Source organism: Macaca mulatta, chromosome 6, assembly GCF_049350105.2.
Source record: "Macaca mulatta isolate MMU2019108-1 chromosome 6, T2T-MMU8v2.0, whole genome shotgun sequence".
In the NCBI taxonomy this organism is placed as follows: domain Eukaryota; kingdom Metazoa; phylum Chordata; class Mammalia; order Primates; family Cercopithecidae; genus Macaca; species Macaca mulatta.
Window position 1 is genome coordinate 30372167 of NC_133411.1, and position 10116 is coordinate 30382282.

General features: G+C 36.1%; 1 pseudogene; it reads left to right on the top strand.

Annotated features, from left to right (window-relative positions):
- The first annotated feature begins 1998 nt into the window (after window positions 1-1998).
- On the top strand, window positions 1999-3531 carry LOC100425138 (succinate--CoA ligase [GDP-forming] subunit beta, mitochondrial-like; annotated as a pseudogene).
- Window positions 3532-10116: the final 6585 nt, after the last annotated feature.

The window sequence follows — 10116 nt, forward strand, 5'->3', positions numbered from 1 at the left end:
GGGGTGTCAGACTGCCCCTAGTGGGGGATGTCTCCCAGTTAGGCTACTCAGGGGTCAGGGACCCGCTTGAGCAGGGAGTCTGTCCCTTCTCAGATCTCAACCTCCGTGTTGGGAGATCCACTGCTCTCTTCAAAGCTGTCAGACAGAGTCGTTTGCGTCTGTGCAGAGGTGTCTGTGTGTCTTAGTTTACTGTGCCCTGTCCCCAGAGGTGGAGTCTACAGAGACAGGCAGGTTTCCTTGAGCTGCTGTGAGCTCCACCCAGTTCGAGCTTCCCAGCAGCTTTGTTTACCTACTTAAGCCTCAGCAATGGCGGGCGCCCCTCCCCCAGCCTCGCTGCTGCCTTGCCGGTAGATCACAGACTGCTGCGCTAGCAACGAGGGAGGCTCCGTGGGTGTGGGACCCTCCCGGCCAGGTGTGGGATATGATCTCCTGGTGTGCCTGTTTCCTAAAGCGCAGTATTGGGGTGGGAGTTACCCGATTTTCCAGGTGTTGTGTGTCTCAGTTCCCCTGGCTAGGAAAAGGGACTCCCTTCCCCCTTGCGCTTCCCAGGTGAGGCAATGCCTCGCCCTGCTTCAGCTCTCGCTGGTCGGGCTGCAGCAGCTGACCAGCTCCGATCGTCCGGCACTCCCCAGTGAGATGAACCCAGTACCTCAGTTGAAAATGCAGAAATCACCGGTCTTCTGTGTCGCTGGCGCTGGGAGTTGGAGACTGGAGCTGCTCCTATTCGGCCATCTTCAACTAAATTAAATTTTAAATATTTTATTTTTGATGAGATACACAAGCAGAGGAACTAAAAAGTAATTCCTGGACAAAAGTGCTTTTGACACCTTTTCCACCAGGGTGCCATTGAATCTGAAATAATCACCACTAGAATAATTCCTAGGGGTTAAATTACTATCTCTTAGATAATCTTTTAACCTCAATATGTATTATTGAAGAATAAGTGCTCCAGTTAGACATATTAATGCTAAATTGATAACGATGTGTCAATACCATTAGCTAGTAGATCTTTCAATGTCATTACAAATGTCTTCTATTTTTGGACATGGAAAATATAGGTCCAGCTTGAGGATGGTAATAGGAATTGGTGCTTCACAGATTGGTGGCAACTGATAATACACCAACTTTTTATAAATAAGGACTCAGAATGAATAAACAATATCAAAGCATATATAGTCACAATGTATTCTGTTTATCAGAAAAATATTATGTAATGTATTGGCCAGTAAGAGAGCAAGTGTCACGAAAGCTGATTTTTTGATAAGGGGACTAGATTTTAATTGGTGCTTTTGCCTACATACTCAGTATAACAATAATAACATTCAGACAAAAAAGCGGTACCACGTTTTTCAAAGAGGAATTCCACACTTAGATATGAACCAATCCTCATATTTGACTCCTGTTATTTGCAAAATACATTCTTGGATTTTACTGAGAACAGAATACTTGGAAGCTCACTACATTCTTTAAGAGAAAGTATTTTTTAACATACAATACTTTGTTTCCAGCAGCAAAACTCACTATTAGCTTTGACCTTGGGTCGTAATTTTTCAGTTTTTTGCGGAGAGGATGGTGACAGTATACTTGTGTTATTACTATATGAAATAAATGAATATATATTCTAATAGTAATAATAGCTATAACACTCACTATTTTAGTCAAGCCCTTTAAATAAATATATATTTAACTATATATTTTATTCATAGATATATTTTAGAGAGTTAATTTATCAATTTCACTCTCTGTATAGCACTCATACTTCTAATTAAGGAATAATTAGTATATAAAGAATAATCCAAATAATAAAAGCTAATATCTAGAGGGCACTCATCTATGAGAACTAAAAATAATAATCCGAGTCCCAATACCCCACTTCGGGTTTTCCGTTTAAAATGACATTCTCCTGGTAGCGCGCAAGCCAGGAAACTTCTGAGAGACCTAGCGCTCCACTCTGGATCTTGGTAGCCAGGTCCAGTCACTTCAATTAACTTCCTGAAGATGGCAGACCCTCCAGGAACACCAGAGCAAGAAACTGATGTCTGACAACAGAGTGAGAGTTCAAATATTCTTTGTAGCAGACACTGTGAATGAAGCACTTGAAGTTGCCAAGAGACTAAAAGCAAAATAAATTGTTTTAATTAAAAGCCCAGATCTTAGCTGGAGGAAAAGGAAAGGGTGTCTTCAACTGTGGTTTGAAACGAGGTGTTCACTTAACAAAAGATCCTAAAGTCGTGGGAAAGCTGGCTAAACATGATTGGGTATGTTTGGGGCAATAAACCAAACTCCAAAAGAAGATGTGAAAGTTAACAAGCTGATGGTTACTGAAACCTTGGACACTTCCAGAAAAACTTACCTGGTGATTCTGATAGACAGGTCCTGCCATGGCCCCATGCTGGTGGGCAGGCCCCAGGGGCCATTGACATTGAAGAGGTGGATGCTTCAAATTCAGAATTTATTTTTAAGGAGCAAATTTTTCAAGGGATAAAGGACAGCCGAGTTCAGAGTTCAGCAGATGGCAGAAAATCTAGGCTTCCTTGGGTCTTTGAAAAACCAGGTTGCAGATCAAATTAAGAAACTGTATAATCTCTTCCTAAAAATTGATGCTACTCAGGTGATAGTGAATCCCTCTGGTGAAATCTGAGAAAGACAAGTTGTCTGCTTTAATGCGAACATAAACTTTCATGACAATGCAGGATTCTAACAACAGGACATATCTGCTATGGATGACAAATCGGAGAATGAGCCTGATATGGTTTGGTTCTGTGACTTCACCCAAATCTTATCACAAATTGTAATCCCCACGTGTCAAGGAAGGGACTTGGTGGGAGGTGATTGAATCGTGGGGGCGGGGGCTGCCCCATGCTGTTTTGTGATAGTGAGTGAGTTCTCGTGAGATCTGATGACTTAAAAGTGTGGCACTTCCTCCTTCTTTCTCTCTTGCCACTATATAGGAAATGCTTTGCTTCCCCTTCACCTACTGACATGATTGTCAGTTTCCTGAGGCCTCCCCAGCTAGGCAGAACTATAAACCTCTTTCCTTTCTGTCTTTTATAAATTACCTTGTCTCAGGTAACATACAGTAGTGTGAAACGCACAAATACAGACCTCACTGAATATGAAGTTGCCAGACATGATCTAAAATACATAGGAATGGATGGGAATATTACCTGCTTTGTGAATGGTGCTGGATTAACCATGGCTACTTGTGATACCATTTTCCGTAATAGTGGGAAGCCAGTCAACTTCTTGGAATCTTGGAAGTGTTGTAAAGGAAGCTCAAGTATATCAAGTATTCACATTGCTCACAGCTGATCCTAAAGTTGAAGCCATCCTTGTCAGTATTTTTGGTGGTGTCGTCCACTGTGCTATCATTGCCAATGGGATCACCAAAGCCTTCCAGGCATTAGACTTAAAGGTTCCCTGGAAGGAACCAGTGTTCAAGAGGCCCAGAACATACTCAACAATAGTCCAACAGTGAACTCCCCATTATATCAGCCCAAGAAGGCTGTGGCCAGGATGGCCAATAAGTGATGTCTTTGTCCTGATCAGTTGAAGAAAGCAAGCCATTTTTCCATATAAAAATGGACTTCTCTCATCACTGTGAAGGAAATGATCTCATTGGGAAATGAAGGAGATAAATATGAGCAAGAATCATTATCTGAAAAATATTTTTTTTTGAAACAGAGTCTCGCTGTGTTGCCCAGGCTGGAGTGCAGTCACGTGATCTTGGCTCACTGCAACCTCTGCCTCCCAAGTTCAAACAATTCTCCCGTCTCAGCCTCCGAAGTAGCTGGCTCTACAGGCACATGCCACCACACCCAGCTAATTTTTGTATTTTTAAAGTAGAGACGGAGTTTCACCATACTGGTGAGGCTGGTCTAGAACTCCTGACCTCAAGTGATCCACCCTCCTCAGTCTCCCAAAGTGGTGGGATTTCAGGTGTGAGCCACTGCACCTGGCCTATCTGAAAAATCTTAAACCTGTATTTTCTAGAATAAGATATCTAGACAGCCAAAATCTGCTTTTACTTATAGCCTTTATAAAAATAATGCCCTGCATTCTCATACTTTTCTATGATGGTAAGCCTGCTCAATAGGCAGTGTTTTGCTGACTTTGGGGAGCAGTATATGTGGACAAATATTGGGCGCATATTCAGAATTTGAAATCAGGTCCTGGTTCACTTACAATAATTTTGGTGGACATCTAATCCTACATAATGGAAAAAAAAAATCAGAGGCCATAAAAAATGCGGACAAGATACATTTAATGTATAAACTACCAAAAAGGCACAGCTAAGACATCCAAATGAAAAGCTATTATACACTGCAGCAGCTTTTACAAGTTTCTAATTCCAACACGTTTGAAAAATCTGTGAGTATTCCAAAGTATATTTTACTGTGGAATGTCTCCATTAATATACCATACGTGTATTTCATCATTTTCCTTAATATTGAATATACTGTTTAGCGCACACTAGAAAGAAAGCCAAGAGACTTATTTGTGATTTTAGAGTAGAAGTTTCCATTTTAATGTCAAAACTGAAGAGTGCTGATTCTTATGGACAAATATCTATAATTAAGTCATTTCAGGGTGAGACAATGCTGAAGATCAAATTGTGTTGAATATTGGAATCTTCTCTCTTCTCTCATCACCCACCCCACACCACCCCTGCCCCCCAGAATCCACCAACTTGTGATAGAAAGATGGGAACATGTCATCCATGGAAATGTGACTTCTTTTCTATGATGTGCATTTTACTTGTGGGAAAAAAATTGAGATAAGGTTTCTGTTCATCTTTTGGAAAATATTTGTCTGTATACACATTTAAATAAAATTCTGTTTGTAAACTCTATAATAATAATACTAATCCAAATACTAACAGTTATTATAGATATTAACTATTAATTTTTAGATTATTACAAATATTATCAGTTTTCCTCTGTTCATACATACTTGAGAGTCAGAAAGAAGGCAGAATAAAACTGCAGTAAGGTGCTGTATTTACACAATTCTTTCCCCTTTGGGAATAAATTATCTTATTTTTTTCCCTTCCATAATTCTGCCTCATTACTCTGCTCTGAGTAATACTTTTCTTAGGTAATTGGTTTCTTAGTCAGAGACGTAGGTACTATTCCATTGGCGAAAAGGAGGCTTAGAATACACCTTTTAAAAAGTCCTTTTGCTTTGATAAATATTGACTCTAAATAAATTGCATGTTGATTATTATGGATCCAAAACAGTATAGGATAACATTATGATTTAAATTTCCATTGTAACAAATCTAATCATCTTCCAACGTCAAACAAAACAAATCAAAAAGTGAAAATAAAGCCATCAGCATACAAATCATTAGAAATATGGTGGTACTCTATCAATGCCATCTGGAAAAATTGCTTATGTGAAATGGTATTTTTCCCTATTGGTGATAGATTTTAGAAGTACACCGTATCAGCCACTTGTTATGGATGGAAAAATTATCTGAGGCAAAGACGTACAGAACTCCATTTCTTAGTTGGATAATCATGGGTGAAAAAGAACAAAAGTGAATATAAGATGCAAGGAGCTCTGGGAAATAGGCACACAATGTGAGAAGATTTTACTGACCATTTATGGCCACCAGAGATCATCCCCTATAGAACATGCACAGTAGTCCAATTACCAGAGTAACCATGGTAATGGAAATGGAGGTACCCGTAAACATGCTATTGTTTTCCCCAAAGCTTCTCCAGCTATGTAGCCTGCTGAATGTTTGACCCATCAACAACAGGAAACAGTTGTGAATATAACTTTTTCTACATGAATGCCAATCAGTTACTTAAGGACAAATTGATTGCATCATTCATCTTTCTCCTTGAAGGAGGCACCAGCTTGCCTTCACTGTGATTAATACATATCCTTATATGGCTTGACCTTCTCTGACCACACCGTCTCAGCCAGAACTACTATCTGAAGACTCACAGAGTATCTAATTTATCAAATGCAGTATCTCCCATTATATTATCTTGGCCCAAAGAACCCACTGCATAGTGAAGGATCATATCAATGGGCACATGACTGCAGGAACCACTAGATTTAACATACATGACATCATTAGGAAGCGGCTGACCTAATGAAACATTGAGATGGCTACTTAAAGGCATAACTAGCACAGCAGGCAGGGATTGATTTCGGGCCTTATTAGAATGATTTCCTAGTTTCAGTGTGTGAACTCACGGCCTTCTGAGGGACACTATATCTCGGCTAGAAAAGATAGGTTCAGGAAGAAGAGGAGAGACATCATGCGATTCTCACAATTTTTTGGTCTGGAAAGATTGGATAAACTATTTCTGGTAGCATGGTGGTCATGAGAGTACTTGGAACAGAGGAAAAACATAAGGTTCCTCCTGAAGTTATATCTGCTACCTGATTATTTTGGACTTCTCATACTAAGAGACCAGAAGTGTGTATTTATAAACTTTATAGTGAAAAACTGGAAGTTACCAATGTAAAAACAGCAGTAATAGTTGTGTATGGTAGAAAACATCAAGCAAATAAAAAAGTAAAAACTTAATGAAACCATTGCTACTTTTATTTCAAAGGGCGAATCTTTCTGAAATAGAAAGTTTATTATGTACAGGTTACAATGCATTATAAAATATTTATATATTATAATATATTCTTTATTATATATTGCATATATATTATACTGTGTGTATATACATTATAATGTTTATAATGTATATAAATATATAATGTAAAATTCAAAATAAAAATGGAGGAAATACTGGAAGAGATGGTTCCGCATAATGCAGACCGAATGGGAGTGAGTCCTCCTATATAAACCACTTAAAATCACATGGGAAGTCTTCCTCCCAGAATTACAAATTCAAAATTCACTGGCTCCCTATTTCTTATCTATAATATTGAAAATAACATAAAAATCTGACACCATACTCTGTTACTAAATCTGAAAATAACAAACATTCTTATCTATTGCTCATGGAAGTGGAAAAACATACAATCCTACAGAGGATTTGCCAAACAAACGATTGATGCATTTAGCCTTTCACAAAGTATTCACATCACTGGAACTGTACCTTCAATACACTTCTGCACAAATATAAAACTTTACACTCATCGTGTCATTGTTGATATAAGCAAAAATGTCTCTAGAGATAAAATTTATTAAATAAATTACAGTTCATGCACTCAACCCAGCAGCAAGTGGTCATTAAAAATGAAGTGGATGTCTCTAGAATTATAGGGAATGATCTGTAGAATATATTGTCAAGTGAAAAAAGCAAAATGCATAAGGTGTATATGATTATATAATATGTACACTCAAAAATACAGATTTGCCTATTATTACCAAAAGAATGTTGAAAAAAGTATCCACAAACTATAAAAGTTGGTTTCACATAAGGAGAGAACATTGTTGAGAGAATAGGAAAAGTTGTGGTACTTTTTTGAGTACAGCAATTTTATGCAGTCTTGGTTCTGCGTATGTAAATGTTTACACATTCAAAATAAACTTAAATAGAAAGAATGAACAGTCTTAAAATTGTAAACAATTTACAATGAATAAATTTAACTCTATTTAAATTAGTACTATAACTGCCCACAATTAGTACTGTAACTGCCTGAAGAAAAATATTTGGTATGATTAAAGGTTAAAACAAATAATTCTAGTGTTATTAAGAAATCACACTTTTAAGGTAAAAGTGAAAAAAGATGCAAATATAAAATCAAATAAATTACACATAACTTCTGAAGATTACATTTGAATTTGAAGTATAAATTGATGCATTATTTTTTAAATGTATTTTTTTGCCCTGGTGACTGAAAGACGCAGTGTAACTCTGCAACTTGATACAATGAGACTCAAGTTGGGTCACACTCCAAGAACTCATATGCTTATTTCTAAATGCTATTTCTACTAAAAGAAACTGAGAACCTTGGTAAATGGCTGGTTTTACTACTGGAAAAGGGAAAATATAAAGTAGCCTGCCACATGGCAGAGATTATTGGAAGCATGTGGAAAAAAAGAATACAGAAGATAGCTTGACAAGATTCCCACTGACCACATTTGTGGCAATTTTGACAATTTGTGACAACTCTTCTAGCAATACAATAAATGCCTACTATTAACTCTAAAGTGTTAGTTAAATTGAATCTGTGTGTCCATAGAGACATGTGTGTGTGCGTGTGTGTGAGAGAGAGACAGAGACAGAGAGAGATTTAAATTGAAATGAACCCATTTCCTCACTTTGAAAATTGACAGTTGTAAATGAAATAATTAAACAGGAGGACTTTCTATTTTTTAAAGAATTCAAATTCAATTACAGTTCAGGAAATAAAGTATTATCAGCTAATAAAATGTAAAAAAAAATAAAATATAGAAAATAAATTTGCAAGTACAAAAAAGTAATTTATTCAAGTGATAATCACCAATAATATGCTAAAACCACTGAATAAAGTGTTGTCAGCTAAGAAGATATTTGAAACATGACAAAGTATTAGCAGACATTATTTACCACTCGCAAGAGAAAATCATATCTTCGTAATGAAGGGATCTGGGAGAAACCAAACTAACAAAGCATTCAACATTTTGTATATTTAAACATTGGCTAAGGGGACATTATATAACCTGCTGAGGTGATGTGACATGAACCACAGCACATCATCTCCAAAAGATTTTTGACAAAATGCTTAATCTAGATATAATCCAGCATTTAGATCAAATTTCCAGTTTAAGAAATAATACAAACTGTGGGAGACTTGATAAAGGCTGACTATCCAATGCTGACGATGAAAAAATTAATGGAAACTCTAATTAGAATAAAATAAATACCATAATAATAAAATGCAATGTGTGTAGATAGATAGCTAACACACATACCAAAATGATAATAGCTGCTAAGTCTTAATGCTTAGGATATCAGGATGGGGGGTAATGTTCTATTCTTTCCAATTTGAACTATGTTATGAACTTCATTTTTAAAAGTTGAAAAATTATAATTTCAAAACTCTTAAAACTGCTACAGATGAACTGTATTTTTAAAGCAAACTATAGCACTTTTATATTTTTTAATTAAGGTTTAATTCACATGCAATTCACTCTTTTTGGCATATAATCCAGCAAATTTTGACAAATGCATACAGTCACGTAATTAATAGCACAATCAAAATGTAGACTTGTTCTCCAAAATTCCCTGTGGCTCCTTGTTAGTCAGGTCCTTTCCCTACATCCAAATACTGGCAACTATTGATCCTTTTATGGAAACCATAGTTTTGTTTTGCAAGAATGTCAAATAAATGGAAACATACAACATGTACCTTCTGAGTCTTTTTTAAATAAAAGATCATGTCCAAATCAAGTTATCTCTTTATTAAATCTTTCTCATTTACTATTCATTATTATTTTTTTCTGATTTTTATTTCTAGCTAAATGATTTACAATAACGCTAACATCAGAAATGGTTTAGTGTAGCACTCGCAATAGCAAAAAGTGTTCAGCTGACATTAAAGAGTGATAATATAGTACTTTCAGTGTAGAAATTATTGATCAGGATTTTCATACTGTGTATAATCTATAATTGGGGAGATAGTGAAGCTCACTCTGGATCTGCATAGCATGTAAGTCTCTGACTGAAATAAATGAAATATTATGTAATAGGAAAACAGACATAAGTTAGTCATTTGGTAATTAAATCATTTCACAGCTTAGAGTTGAAATATGTTTTCTCAAAAATTCAAATCAACAAGAGGCATTGTCTTGAGAAAAAAATTACTTTAAATCAAGAATTTCACTTTAAAACAAACCTATGCACGTATTTGCAACTACAATTAAAAATGTATTATTGAAAATAAAAACTAAGAACATGATAGAATTTAATAGCTTTTAGATAAAATATGGGTGATTTAACATCTTTAACTTTTCTAAACTTCACATTTTGATTCTAGTTATAACTAAAACTAGTGTTCCATATAATCAAAATATTCACACATTTCTCTCAATTCTCTGAGATTTTTTAGACATTTTAGTCAGGAGATCAGAGGAGACCCAAACAATTTTGGGGAAATATGGACACTATTCTCAGAATTTCTCTGTTTCCTGTTTTTATCCTCCTTATCTAA